This window comes from Cuculus canorus, chromosome 5, assembly GCF_017976375.1.
Source record: "Cuculus canorus isolate bCucCan1 chromosome 5, bCucCan1.pri, whole genome shotgun sequence".
Taxonomy (NCBI): Eukaryota; Metazoa; Chordata; class Aves; order Cuculiformes; family Cuculidae; genus Cuculus; species Cuculus canorus.
Genome location: NC_071405.1, coordinates 52178014 through 52194188, shown reverse-complemented (window position 1 = coordinate 52194188; position 16175 = coordinate 52178014).

The window sequence follows — 16175 nt, the reverse complement described above, 5'->3', positions numbered from 1 at the left end:
TATGTGGAATATTTCAAAGTGGAATATTTTGATTTAAGCTAAAATGCAGTTAAGTTTCTTCTATGAGTTGTAGTTTCTGAAAGTTAGACAGAATGTCCCTCTGATAGCGCGTTTTCCTTAAAACCGTGTTTTTCAGACATCATCCTTTTTTTTGAAAATGATAACGTATTGTGTGAGGAACAATTTGTGCTAAACAGATGTCTCTTCTTCTGTAACCACCTCTGTTTGGAATACTTACTAATCTGAAAGGCAACGTCAAGTCTTTATGCAAATTAGCAAGGGTTTTGACTGTTGCAAAGTTTCAAAACATTAAAATTAGACCTTGGTAAGTAATAGAATATGCATAAGATTTCTGGGAAAAAATATACATATGCATGTAAGTGGGAAATATGTTCTGTAACCAACCTTTGTCTTTTTGCACATGATTGATGGAGATCACTCCTGCATGTTGCCCAGGCCTATAAAGGATGCTTGCTTTCTAAAACTCCAAAATGAGTCTTAAGAGAGTTTTATTTGCTGGCAGTTTTAGTATCCCTTATGGGTTCTTTTCAGCCTTCATGGTGACACTTGTGTAACCACAGCTCTCCGCAAGCACTTGTGTTGTGATTGTTAGTGGTGGAAAACATCCATGGTCCGTACACAGATGTGCAGGAGCTGCACATGCTCAAGGAACTGGGTCAGAGGAGAACAAAGATGTACTTTCATGCAAGCTGAGCTAGTTTGGGGCTATACAGTTCCTAGTCCAGGCATTTCCCAAAACTTACTGATGTAGCTTTTTGTTCCATCTCTTACTGCTGTCCCCTGAGACTCAGAACTTGCTTCTCACTTCAATTTTCAGAATGAACCTTGTTCTCCAGGGAGACACTGCTGATGCTTCCTTCTACAGTATCACCCCAGCTTCATTACATCATACCAATGTCATGCCCTGGAGCAGGAGTTAGGAATTAAGTCAGCCACAGTCGCCTGCACTGGTTTAGCTGCTCTGTTTGCATTCACGCAATGGGAACACAATCCTACGTATTACTGCACTGGAAATGCAGTTAAAGAAAAGTCGTGTCTTTCTCACTTGCAAGCAGAATGTTTACATAGGAAGCTGTATCCTGAAACTGAATTTTGGACCTTTTTTTGCATTTTCTGCTCAAGTTGTAAGATTTATGGTTCTTGTGTTCCACAGCCACCTTCCTACTGTCTGAATAACAATCACCAGACTTCCCAAGCCTTTCTTCAGTGGCAAAGTTCCCTGTGCTGATAGATGACCCCTGTGATTTTTGCAGTTAAAACTGCAAAAAAAAGCCATGTTGGGACATCAGGCTACTGCAATCGATAGTGCTATCATGGTCTCAGAGAAATGTGTGGGAATTTGCTTTTGACTTCAGTGGTGTAGGACATCACTCCAAAACTTTCAGTTTTTATAACATCCCACCCTAAGCGAACACAGGAAGAATTCTGGATGAAGCGTGCACTCAGTAGCTCATGTCATCAGGTGGCAGCTGCTAATACACTGTGCATCAGATGGAGCTTTTTCACAGTTGGCAGCTGTACAGTGAGTTTGCAGTGATAGTCTAGAGATCAGTATGGCAAAATCAGAGTCCAGCAGGCTGAGTCCAACAGCTTGTACTTTGTCACAATAGCAGCCAGATCACTGGAGCAGGGATCTGGGACCTTCTCCTGCCTCCCCAAACCACGAAGATGCTTCAACTTAATTTGTCTGAAAGTGACAAATGTTTTTTCTGTATTTATTTCTGTATTCTTTGCTGAATTATTTCCTTGGCTGAGGAGAAAAAAACCAGATCACTTTTAAAAGTAGACTAACAAAGCCAGTCACCGTATATCCAGTTCTCCTTGACTTGTCACTGATCTTCTTGCATCTCTAATGTCTTTACTTATTGTTACTTCTCCCAAGAAACAAGTGATAGCACGAAAGGATATGGCCTCATGTTGTGCCATGGGAGGTTTAGACTGGATTTTAGGAAAAAATTCTTTACTGAAAGAGTGATGAAGCACTGAAACAGGCTGCCCAGGGAGGTAGTGGAGTCTCCATCCCTGAAGGCATTAAAAAAAACGTGTAGACATGGCACTTCGGGACATGGTTTAGGAGTTGGTGGTGTTGGGCTGACAGTTAGGCTTGATGATCTTAGAGGTCTTTTCCAACCTTAACGATTCTATGATTCTATTCTATGAGTCTACTTCAGTGTCTCCAACACTTATCCTTGTTTACAGTAGTTGTGGTCTCTTGTGGTCTTCTTGCCAGAGTTGGGCAATGGAACTGAAGCAGCTTTCCAGAAAAAGAAACATGAGCACACTGTAGTTCACTGGCACCCATGAAGACAAAGGTGTGAGGTACATGCATCTCATACACAGTCCCCAAAGCCTGGCCATCCACAAAAGGCAAGAGATATTGATGCAGCTTGGCACGTCTTTTTGGCAAATAACTTGTTTACTGAAAAATTCAGCCACTCAAATGTGTTAGTCTATTAATGACAAATGCCGCAAGTAGATCGATTTTAAAAGCACTAGTTTTAGTTTTTTTAAATTGTCATTATTATTCTTTTTTTAAGTCCTACTTTATAGAATCATAGAATAGTTTGGGTTGGAAGGGACCTTAAAGATCATCCAGTTCCAACCTTCCTGCCGTGGGCAGGAACATCCCCCTAAAGCAGACTGCCCAAGGCCCCATCCAACCTGGACTTGAACAACTCCAGGGATGAGGCATCCACAACCTCCCTGGGCAACCTGTTCCAGTGTCTCACCACTCTCATGGTGAAGAAATTCCTTCTTATGTCTAGTCTAAATCTGTCCCTCTCCAGTTTATAGCCATTGCCCCTCGTCCTATCACCACAAGCCTTTATGAACAGCCACTCTCCGGCTTTCCTGTAGGCCCTTCAGGTACTGGAAGGTTGCTATAAGATCTCCTCTGAGCCTTCTCTTCTCCAGGCTGAACAAGCCCAACTCTCTCAGCCTGTCCTTGTAGGGAAGGTGCTTCAGCCCTCTGATCATCTTTGTAGCCCTCCTTTGGACCCGTTCCAACAGCTCCATATCCTTCTTACGTTGAGGATTCCAGAACTGGACACAGTATTCCAGGTGACGTCTCACAAGAGAGGAATAGAGGGGCAGAATCACCTCCTTCAGCCTGCTGGCCACCCTTCTTTTGATGCAGCCCAGAATATGGTTTGCCTTCTGGGCTGTGAGCATACATTGCCGGCTCATGTTGAGCTTCTCATTGACCAGCGCCCCCAAGTCCTTCTCTGCAGGGCTGCTCTCAATCACATCATCCCCTATCATATACTGAAAACAGGGATTGCCCTGACCCAGGTGTGGGACGTTATACCTGACCTTGTTGAACCTCATGAGGTTCTCACAGACCCACTTCTTCAGCCTGTCCAGGTCCCTCTGGATGATATCCTGTCCTTCCGGTGTGGCCACTACACCACTCAGCTTGGTGTCATCCACAAACTTGCTGAGGGTGCACTCAATCTCGCTGTTAATATAATTGATAAAGATATTGAACAGCATCGGTCCCAGTACGGACCCCTGAGGGACACCACTCATCACGGATCTCCATCTGGACTTTGAGACATTGACCTCTACTATTTGAATACAACCATCCAACCAGTTTCTTATCTACTGCACAGTCCACCCATCAAATCCATATCTCTCCAATTTAGAGAGAAAGATGTTGTGGGGGACCGTGTCAAAGGCTTTAGACATGTCCAGATAGATCACATCTGTAGGTTTACCCGTGTCCACTGCTGCAGTTACCCCATCATAGAAAGCCACTAAGTTGGTCATTTGATTGATAACATAGTACTTTATTGGCTGGGTCACCGATCTGAAAAACCCGTCTAAAGCACTCAGGCTGAAAAAAAAAAGATAGAATACATGTAAAGGAGAAAGAGGAGAATCAAAAGGGAGCTGCCTGGGGGCTGCGTTTCTGCAGAGAAGCCACACGGGGGCGCTGCCCTCCCGCAAAACGGAGTCCCCGCAGTCGCTTCGCTTCTCCCAGCAGTTGTTTGAGCTCAAGCGTCTGTCAATGGGCAAACAGGGAATTCCAGCTGCTGCAGGGCAGGGGAGAAAACAGAACGTGGTATATTAGATCAGACCTTTCACACAGCTACAGGACACAAGCAGTTAAACCCAAGAGTAACACTGCATGAAAATCTCCAGGCGCCACAGGTTGTGACGTGGAACCTTCCAGGGAGAGCTTAGGCAAGGCTTGGTTTGCCATCACATTTACAGCTCAGCTTGGTACTTGTGTTTTGGGAGCAGTCAGGATTGGGAAAGAAGTTGGTGTGGCTGTACCACTTCTCCCTGTCAAGAAGAGGTGGTGTGCTGGCAGCGCTGGCACACCACAGGCCCAGGGATGGTGCTAAACCTTCCCTTGGTCGCTCTGGCATGATGGGAGACTTTCCTTTAGCCAGGCACAGCCTCAGTGGGAGTTAGAGTTAGATCCTGAGTGTCTTGTGAAAGCCTGACAAGCATCTGCTTTGGCTGCAGGACTCCCTAGCCTGACTAGGGTTCTTTCTTAGGAAGACCTTTTGGCAGCTGAATTTCCACTATGAAGCTTGCCAATAATGGAATCTAACTGGCCTAGGAAATTTATGCTTCCTCACACACTGCCCCAGGACATTCTTAAACATGCTTTTTCTTCTTGTACTGTCTGAATCTCACTTTTGAAGAAGGGTGGGTCAGGAATGGTGCCCTGAAAGTGCACTGACTGAAAAGAGAAGGTACCAGAGCCTCAGCAGAATTTCTGGAGAGAGCAAGCAAAAACATCTCTGGAGGGACAACATGTCTAGGAATAGGTCTTGAGCACTGGCAGATGGAGCATGGGCAAGCAGAGAAACGGGGACAGACCATGGATGTTGATAAGGCAGGAAGATTTTTAGAAGTTCTCTTCTATCAAGGTGGTCAGGCACTGGAAGAGGTGTCCAAGGTTGCTGTGCTATCTCTTAGATTTTTAGAAGTTCATCTGGCTTCAACTTTAAGCAATATGATCTAATTGTGCAGCTTTGAGCAGGAGACTGGCCTAAGGGACCTCCAGAGACTCTCTGTGATCCTACAATTCAGTAAAAAATCAGTACCAAGAGGTAACAAGTGAATCAGAGGGAGAATCCCCTAAGTGTACAAAAGGAGCTGTGAGGCCCCATCAGTAGGCACTTTTGCCTGCTCTTTGGTGGGAGCCAAATGCAATAACGCTACTGCCTGGAAGTCTTGCTCTGACTCATCCCAGGACACATTTCTGCAAGGCACAGCAGAAAAGGAGAAGTGACTGCTGAATTGCTGGGGGAGGGGTGCTGGCCCATGGAAGCTCAGAACAGGGAATTTTAGTCTTACTCATCATATTATTTTTATATTTGGTTTTTCAGATGTAAACCTCAGTGTTTCTGTCAGCATATTAACTCTGTGTGGACCACAAGTTTGCCCCCTAGCCTAGACTTCTTCATGCCTGCCTTCATGCACAGATGCACAGCTTTCAGCTGGGAGCTCGGTCTGAACCACTGCACTTTACTAATGTTTGTAATGAATAAATGGACTGTCCAGTGAGTGCTGTTTGATCTGGGCAGATATCAGTGCCATGATGGAGGAAGAAGGAAAAAGATGGGCCTAGTCTGGGAAAGATATAGCCAGAGAACACATTAGGGTAGATGTGTGAAATACAGCAGATAAACTGTAGAGTATTTACAGAAGCTGGAACTGAGATTCATCCTGAAAAGGTGCTCTACTTAGTCTTAACAAATGTGAAAAAGAAAAGGAAGGGAAATCTATATGACTGCACAACGACCAGTGCTGGAAGGTCTAGCAAAATCTAGACTGCTAGCAGAAAACCAGCATCAGTTTGCTCTTTGCTGAGGTTTCAGACTTAAATAATCAGGCCACAATATTACCCTGGAAAGCTTGGTATCAGTACGTTTTATGTGTTTGATATGTGGTCTTTATCTCCTCTCTACATGCAGTTAATGCTGGGTTCTGAAAGAGTGTTTTCTTGTCTTCTTCAGTGCTCAATAATAAACCCCCTGATTTCTACAATCTAGCACATCTTCTTCATGTCTCCAGGGTACAGCCCAAACAATGTTTCCTGCCCTTTGCTTGCGGGAGGACAGGCTGCAGTTCAGTGCAGATGTTTCAATATTGGTGTTGCAGACATACAAATTCTTTATAACCAACAGTCACATTTCCGTTCTCTGCACAGAGTGATATCTACATCCCTGCCTAGTGAGGTCCATTTTCTGTCTGCTAGCGCCAAGATTCACGTTCTCAGCTACTGCAAGTAGTGAGACCTATGCTGTCACTCACTCTGAGTGCTGCAAGCTCCAGACTGTACAGTGCTACATACCCTGCTAGTGGAGTAGCCATCACTTGGCAGAGTTGTGAGATTAGTGTTTACACTCTAATGCATGGTATGCAGAAAGGGTTAAATGTGAGGGCCCTGTAATGAAGAGTTTCATGAAGTGCAAAAGGTTCTCCAAAGCAGCAATACTGTGATTCAGAACAATGCCCACCTCAAGCCAGCAGAGACAGAACTAAATTCTCCAGCTTCTTAAATGCGGGAGGATCCATTATAAGTATTCACCATGCAAATTCTAAGTCCAGGTATTAGAGCCTAGTCTTGTTTTCTTCTTACGAAGAGGCCACACCAGTGTAGAGGTCAGTGGTTTACAGTCTCCTTCCAGAGATGCAGTCCCCATTTGGGTAAGACACAAAACTACTCAGCAAGCTGGTACAAACAGTTCTGTAAGAAGACCAAGGAAAATATCTTCTGCTGTATTGCAGTCTGCCATGCTGCATTATGGGATACGTTCTCAAAGATGGAAAAAAACTGTGAGATTAGGGTTTTTCCATTTCTGTTTGTCTAAGGTGACAGAAACTGTATAAAGCTGGCATTAAATAACGTGTGATTGATAGCAAAGTTCATCCAAGGTTCTTCAGAGTAGGTGGGGGAAGCCCTTTTCTAGCTGGCAAAGAAGCCCAGGACTGGAGCAATTGTGGGAGTGCCACACTTAGTGGCACACATTTTTATGGAGGAGGATTCAGAACAAGGATAGCAAAGAGAATTGGTACTGAAGCTCAATTAACATTTGCTGTTACCAGTCATCTGAGAAACTTGAAGTTTTGGCTAAACAGAACAATTCACACGCTATGTCTAAGATGAGCAATCCAGTATATAGCAATGTTTTCCTAGTGTTTTGATCAGCAATGAAAGGTGGCAAACAGAAGTAAATTTAGCAGAGATATCAAAGGAATGATTAGAAGAAGGAACCAAGCAGCTTAGGGCAGGAAAGGTTGTATAGTAGGTAAGTATTTCTCCTCAAAGTAAGTCTTAGGAGGAGAAAATTGGGCATAACATCTCAAAGATGAGTTCTAGAAAACTGAACTTAGTGTAATTGGATATCAACAGTATCAGATACAATGGTGATAAAGATAGCTGAGAAACATTGTGATACAGTGCTGCCAAATCTTTTTTTTCCCCCCAGAACTTCACACTCTGTTTTGTATTTTATCTTTTGTTTTGTGTTCTCAGAGGCCAAACCTCTCAGCACACTGAAAGGTTTGTGGAATCTCAGTTTCTCTTTCTTTCAGAAGTTTTTCATCATCATGGTCAGGCACCTTGAAAAATTTGACAACATGAAACCAACAAAATTGAAAAATCTGAACACACTAAAAAAGAGAATCCCTAATTGATATTGTGAGGATCTAAAAATGTTTTAATGGACCATGACGTTTTGAAGTTCATAATGTATTTCTGAGCTCCGCAAATTTTGGACTATCAGAAATGGGCTATGCTCTGAACACTGCACAGCACCTTTTTTCCCAGCACAGGCATTTACTTACACTGAGCGAATGCTCTGTTGGTTGGCAGAGCCACTGGACCCACGAAGATCAAATATCATGAGTTTGAAAGCTTATCTACCACCCTTATTTCTTGCTATTGCTGCAGACCTCTTCTCAGCACTCCGGGGCTTTGCTCCCCTAATGCTAGGCTTGTCCTACACGGCTGCCCACCCCTGATAACACAGCTGAGGAGCCCAGAGGAAGTTGTACAAGATGCTTTTGTCAACACTCCGTCCCACACAGACCATCTCCTGTCTCCTTTGTTACTGTAAATTGACATCAGAGCTGCTGAATCATGGTACGGGAGTCACGAAAATGTTATTTATGCTGTAGAAACAAGCTCCCCTCCCTCTCATTGTTTCCTGCCTGTGTCAAAATGGAGTCACTGATTTTCGTCCCAGCTCCTCCTGCACTGGCACTTCGGGTGAAGCAGGCTGAGTTCCCATTTGGGCTAGGATGAAATACATGTACCGACACAACCAAGATTTCATTCTGGCCTGCTAAAAGACGGCCTTGCTGAGCAGACAGTGTCTGGACAGTTCACCAGGAAAACCCATTTGGAACCAGTTTCTAAGAGATTTGCCTACAAGGTCAGAGCCTCAAGGGAATTGTTCAAATGATACACTGCACATTTGAAAAGTTGGCCTCCCACACAGAGGACTCATTTGCACTGCAAAAATATTTTGTTAGGGTGCTTAGTAACAACAGGCTTTATTCCTAAGCCTGTAGGTGGACCTGAACTATAGTGTGCCTTTTCAGCTCTGTAGCTGGATTCCTAACAAACGAATGTGTTGAAGAGAGAAAACAGTGTGGTACCTGGAAAAGGATGCATGGAACAGAGTGGCATGGAAAGCATTAGACAATATAGAAAGACATGAGAAGGACACAGAAAAGAGAAGAAAGAGGGAGAGGAAGCCATGGTTATCATCAGGGAGACATTGGTGCCCAGAGACAAGACATTATGGAGAAATGAAATATTAAAAATATACAGGGAACGAGGTTAAGTTACATCAAAGAGGAAGTCTGAAAGGCCTGGCAAAACAAGGAAAAGGAGATTATTATCAAGCCATCCAAAAAATTTCATAATTATCAACATTTTCTATGTATAATGTCATAAGTATTTAATTTGCGTGTGCAGATGAATGCTTTTTGAAGTCATATTTTCATAACCCAGTGAGGTTTAACTTTTCTACTTTAAACTAATCCATAGACTACACATAGACTTGCTAAAGTATGCAAGAGAAACTTCCAGACTTGGTAAACAAATTTATCAGGAAAAGATACCCAAAGATCTCTTGCAGAAATTTAATTTAAAGTTATGTCATCAGTTAGAAAAATCTAGGAAAATCCACTAATGGAAATAATTAATTTCATGCACAAATTAAAAGAAAGTTGTAATTTCTTTCTCTGGAATACTGTTCCAATGCTGTCCTCTTCTAGATTCTTATTTTAAAACCATCTAACAAACAGACGAAGCTATATTCAAACAGAAAATACGGAAAAGCAATACAGATTTCAGTTCTTCATTCACTGACAGTCTTCCCTACTATGACTCACCCTAAGATCATGAAAATACATAACAAATTCAAAATAATAAGCTACTCTTTAACTATGAAGTACCATAGCCAACACAAATAATTAATTTTCAACACATTATGGAATTCTTATTGTTGTGATTATTATTTTAGCAGTAGCTGAGATCAACATTCAGATTAAATGATACATATGCAACAAAAATCTTGTAGCCTAGCTTGTAATCCAATATGACAGGTGAATAACAAACTACAGAACAAATTGTTGGAGAGAAAATAAGGTAAATTAAAAAAACCGCAGCTAGTGACTTACATAAACTGTGTGACTTAGGTCATGTGAAAAAATTCTTTTTTAATAACAAATGAAATCATCTCCCTTGCTCAGTTCAGCTTTCATTGTTTGGCTTATAGCACACTAAAACAGAGTACAAAATTAAAAATTCTTGCATAGTCATTACTAAGTGGTTAGTTAAAAGCAGACTTTAAAACTCTGCATAAACTTCCCTATCATGTGCTTTACGTATCTCATCATTTCAAACATATCCATCCTAGTTCTATTGAGAAAACATCCTGTTGTACCATTATTATATGAAGGTTTGTAGAACTGTGCTAAGCTGTTGAACTGTCATAAGCTCTTGAACTATACTGTCTGTGAAATAGTTAGCATATAGTTAGTGAAGATGACACCACTTTTGGCATGATAATTCTATTAAATGTAGGGCAGATTCAAGACCAAGTGGTTTATTTATGCCTCATAACTGATAAAAGATGAGTGCCAGCAGTGCGCGCAGAAGGAAATAATTACCTGTGTTATTATTCCCTGACCTGTATGGATTTTAAGCTCTGTAACACAGTTAGACCTGACTTTTCTTTGTTGTAGTAGCATTTAGTGTTTGTGTTCCTTTTTTATTTCTTTTTAATCAACCGATCTCAAAACAATTTACTCTCCTTTAGACACAGTATTTTACTTCAAACAGAGCACCAAATGTATGCCCAAATGCCGACAGGGAAAAGAAAGCCATAGAGAGTGCAAGTGTCCAGCTAATGAATCAAGGAAACAGAAAATTAACCAAATATTCTAGAGTACAAGCCAGACCCCTAACAGTGGATCATAGTCTCCTGTTAGCATTTGGAGTTTCATGAAATTTACCTTTCCACAAAAGAAATTTGGAGTTTACAGGTACTTAAAGTGACACTTTTGCAAGTATTTGAGGATTGAAAGAGAGCATAAATGTAGTAGAATGAGATCTCAAGAGACAGGCAGTGTGGCGTTAATACAAAGACAGGTAGAGGCAAAGGAAAATTTGGGGAGTTTAGAGGGTAGTATTATTGGAAGCAGCAGATTAGTCACCTTTTATGTTGGGGAGGAGTTATTTATAGGTCTTTGTTTTCCAGATGGTTTACTGTGAGATTTTGACAGAAAATACATGGTTTTCTATGTTTGGCAAGATGGGGAAGACGATAGGATGGGCGTAAGGGTGAGACGAGACTTCAGAGCACTTATTTTGCCAGTGCAATTGGTAGCTTTCCAGCTGTGGCTCTTTAAAAAACTTCCATTGAGTATCTTTAGTAGTCTGTAATAGGATAAAATAAAAGGTTTTAAATTTGGATAGAATATTCTTGGACACTGAATGGCCATGAAATTTATCCAGTTACACATGGGACATTTACTTTGGGTATTTTCCTCAGAGTTAATTTGAAATTGGTCAGATTATCAGCAGGAAATCAGGATGACCCAACTACACACTTGTCACAAAGTCTCTAAAATTTGAACTTGTGTTTATTAACTGTTTAATGCTTTCCACTCCTGAGGGGCTGAAAGGATAAGCAGATGATCTGCAGAAAAAAATCGTCATATATAAGGCTCAATGGCAGATGTACATTTTGGCCGAAAGGCCTGTACAATCTTGCCTGAAATTTATTTCCTCTAACATTTAGGACACACACCCATCTCACAACAAATTGCCTGCAAAATAGCCGTTCTTACTCATCGTATGCCTATTCTAGGATGGCCTTTGTCAGGTAACTGAAGATGCTGTAGGACAACAAAGGAACAAGCATTATTTGGATAATCCAGAGCAAAATAATAGTTTGACAGGTCTTTCAAATACAGAGAATGGGCCTATTTCTCTCCCAGGATGGAAGTTGGAAAAAGTGAGAGGAGACTGATATCTGAAAAGCCTTTTTCCTTGAGTGATTATTTAAGAAGCGCAAAATCTTAAGGTCACCTACATCTGTCAGGAAGGAGCTGCTTTTGAAAGCTGCTAAAAGGGGGCTGGCCCTGCTAACAGGTGAGGCGATGGTCTTAATGCACTAATGGTTCTTTCCATCTAAATTTCCTGTGTGTGTCACAGCTGCTAGTCTGTGCAGCTGTCTCTGGTTTGTTGGTTTTTTTTTTTGCCTATCTCATATTTATAAATGGCCTGTCATTTCATGTTGCAGATCAGGGAGATGAAGAGTAAGAAATACTATTCTGATTTCTGTAAGATATTGAACATGAAACCCTCAACAACCAAAAATCTAGCCTGTTTGTTAGTAATTCAATAGTAAATATCAACATAGTCTTACTCAGGCACATATACTCAAGAACTTAATCCCTGCCAAAGGCTTTAAAGGGCTTCATCCCTTGTGAACCCCAGTGAGCACCATTCTTCCTCCTGTAGAGACGATTTACAGAAAATGCATAAGAGAGTACAACCAGTTCCCATACTTGTTCTCAGGGTTCAACAAATTTCAAATCAGATGTGGGGTGATGTGACCTTTTGGTGATGGAACCTTATAGAAGTTGCCACCAGCCTCCTGCTACAATGAATATAAACCTCTGGGGCATGGGGGGGACATTGGTTTTAGTCATGGGTGTCTTCCGGCAGACTGAAGCAGGTGCTATCGCTCTCTGATTCCTTTGACTTTCTCTCATTTAATTCAGCAGTTGTCAGTCAAATTCACTTCTCATCACCTAGAAGTGAAGATAACTGCTTGAGACAAAAAGAAAAGACTGTTGAAAAGCCTATCCTATCTTCTCCAAAGCTCACACACTGTGGCAGGTAGAAGGTTGGCACTGGTTTGTAAGAGCATTGCTCTGTAATTATTACTTGTCGCGCTGCCCACCAATCTTGTGTTCATGTCATCGTCCTTTTCCCTTTCCATTCCTTGGGCAGATAGACCTCAGTTGTTGAGTGTTGCTTCAGTGTAGAATAACATGTGGTGCTTGTGGTGTGGGAAGGAAACTGGCTGTGAGAGATAAAGGTTGAGGTTAAGAGCAGCCCGACTGTTATGCTCCTGGGGCTTTGCTGCTCTTTGTATAACCTTGGTGTGGCTGAGTGATACAAATCAGCACTACCTTTTCTGATAAAATCCATCTATCAGAGGCAAGCAGCAGCCATACCTCTACATCTTTCTGTAGTTTGTTACAGCCCTGGCATTCCAAAGGGTCTGGATAGGTCAAAGGTTAATTTCAATTATATTACTGAAAGAGAGTGACCAAATTTGGTTGGAGCTTAGAGGCTTAGGAAAGAAACGGAAGAAAAAAAGTATATCAGAGGAGCTGCAAGGAACAAAAGCCTGATGGGAAATTCCAAGATTGCCGCAGAAAAGAATAGTCACTGAAAATGTTTGTGCAAAACCACCATCTTCTTCCTTCCCATAAGGACGAGTGCAACTCACTTTGAAAGAGAAAGAATCAACAGAGAAGGAGGCATTTCACCCAGCTGTCCCACTCTGCAAAGACCCACTGTTTTACTTCACCCAGATCAGCAGGCAAGCAGAAATGCAAAATCATGCCACTTGTGACCTAGTCGATGTTTGCATGGGTGGGGAAAGATATAGGCAAGCCTATCATCAACTGGAATGAATGCAGAGTAGAAGTGTTCTGGTTGCTTTATCTGTTGTTTCTTTGCACCCCCTCCCTTGCAAACTTTAATTATTTTTCTTCCTTGGAAATGCAAATCATAAATGAAGCCCAGCTTCATTGCACATAATCGTAGAGACCAGGACAGGTGGTTTTGAAGACTAGAGACTGAAGCTAATGGTTCTGGGAGACGCTGCACCAAAATCAATCTTTAACTCATTAGTGAAAAACAGTAACAAAAAAAAAAGAAAAGACTAAAAAAACAGAGGATCTGAGCTGATGTCTTTGAAGTGGTCCTTAACCCACTTTAAGGAAAACCTTTTACCTGATCTTCTGAAGATTTATGTAGTAAGAAAAGTTCTTACCTTCTTATGGCCATAGAAGAAGCAATTGTGGATTTACCAGGCAGGTACAATCTCTCCCCTCACTGTCCAAAGCAGAACATTGTCCTTCAACAACCATTCTGTCATCTGATTCAGCCTCAAGCTGTCTGCCGTAAGGGAAAAGGTACTATGAGCATCACATAATTGAAACCTAGACCATCATAATTTTAAATAAGGCTAAAATTGCAAAAAGATTTCACAAAGAAGTAAAACAAATATCTGCTCTTTCCCTAAGGTCACCTCTATCCTGATCATAGCTCTAGTTCTGTCACACAATTCTGACATAAGAAAGTGACTCCCTGTAAGAAAATTTGATGGGATCAGAATGGAATTGGCATGTAGAAACTCCATCATTCAAAGTCCACAATGTTCATATTTTAGACACTGATTTTATAAAAGCAAACCTAAAGCATTTGCTTTAAGCAATAAATAAATCTAATGATGTTTTATCACTTAAACTCTGATTACATCAAGAAAAGCTGAGTGTTTTTCTGCACTGGTTTAGCTTCAAAAGTACCACTGATCCTATAAACTGTGTTATAGATCATATAAAGCTCTGAAGAGGATTAGATTATTTAGTGCTAAAATATCTAGTACGCTGAATGTTCTGAAAACTACAATTGAAATCAAGATTTCTGAGGACATATGAAAATCTTAAGTGTGTAAGAGGAGAACAAACCATTTTCCTTCTGCACTGTAGAAACTGTAAAAAAGCTCAGAGTTTTAATTAAAATTGTGCTTCAATTAATGTAATTAAAAATATGTTTTGACCTGAAGTTGAATGGAGAATTGATGGACTAAACTGTTAGCTTGAAAGTGATGAAACTGTGTTTTGAGCTTTCAGACTTCCTTTAATTTTTTTTCTCCATTGCTCTAATTCTTTTTTTTTTTTTTGGTTTGTCAGTTTTGTTAGTTGATACAAACAATCAAATAACAAAATAACCAGACAAACCTGAACCATATTTCACAAAATTAGTTCTGAGGAATTCTAGCTTAGCAAAATTACATTATGAAGGGTTAAAAGATGCTGCTGACTACTGAAAATACAGTATACAGGTCAACCAGAATGCTAACCTTGCTAGTGAACTTAGGAGAACAAATGAAGGGACAGAGCAAAATGTGCAGAATGAGTTTCGGATTAAAAAAAAATTGAATCAGATGGTTTCAAAGTAAGGAACGTGTGTTACAGAATGGCTACTGGAGAAATGATGCTTCCTCCTGCTCTCAGTGAAGGCCTGTAATGCTATGCATTTATGGTCCTTACCTGAGGTCTTCTATAATCTTGATAACAACAGCTGAATAGAAAACTAGAGGAGCCAGCTCTGAGACTGCCCAGGCAGAGTCAGAGGCAGGAGTGATACCAGCAGCATGGCATTTTGAAAAAAGTTATCTCTGAAAAAATAGTAAGGAAGAATTGATTGAAATGTAATCAAACATAGCTAACTTAGTCTCCTCTAGGACAGATTTGTTTCTTCAAAACACTGATCATGTCCATGTTTTAAAATCTTCTTTCCATTTTCAAATCTGCACCCAGATGATGCAGTTTAATACAAGTTATGCCCTTGCTCACAGAGGGTGATTTTTCTAGCTTTAAGGACAATTTTGTACCTACTCGACTTGCAAAAGACTGAGTCAAATGCAACCAATCAATGCTTCCTCCACCAAGAAGCACAGAAAAAGTCTAACTACAAGAATCTCTCGGTTTCCTAAGCACTAGCTCACTAGTCCTGAACATTTTCTGCATTCATTTGCATAAAATGCACTCCTTTCCTTCTATTTTTTGCCTCACACATTAAATTATTTTCATGCTGCATATTAGACCACTAATTAAGCACAAATTTCAGAAAGCAGGATCTAGTCTAGCAAGCACATGAAGTTTAAGAGGACTGAAAGCCCCTGGTTCCTCTGATCGCTTTCATTGCCTTGTGTTTTAGTGCAATGAAAATTAATGATAATGTGTGAATTTTCCTCTCAGAACTGAAATATTTATCTGCAGAAGTTAATAATACTCACTTTTGGTAAGTCATAAGGAAAAGAAATTCTCAAATGTTAAGCTAGAAATAGATTGAGATAAATCATTAAACTTCTGGAAAACATCTGGAAGCAAATTGTGAGTTGCGATCAAAGTTGAATAAAGTAAATCAGGAATAATTTGTGGAATAGATTGCTTCTAAATAGTTGGTTTCTAGGGCAGATTTTCACAGTAACAAGTATGATAAGGACCTCTCCCTTGCTCAGGACAGGCTATTTTTCACACTTACATGGCCACGAGATGGAGTCCCAGAAGTCCGTCACATGCACAATATTCCAAAGGCATTGAATTTGATACAGACCTGAAATTTAAGAGAGCTAGTGATTTTTGTGTGTGGATACAGAGTGATAAACCATATCTTGCAATTTAAGGATACACTGATTTGTCCACCAAAAAATAAAAATAAAAAAATAAAGCCCTCAATGGAAAATCTGTGACAAGTGTGTGAACTGGGGCGTTTTACTAGAAACAAAGGGGATCACCCATATATTTTGCCTAGTCTGCCACCAGGAGAAAAGGATGACTATCCAGTAAACTTAATGATTTTATTA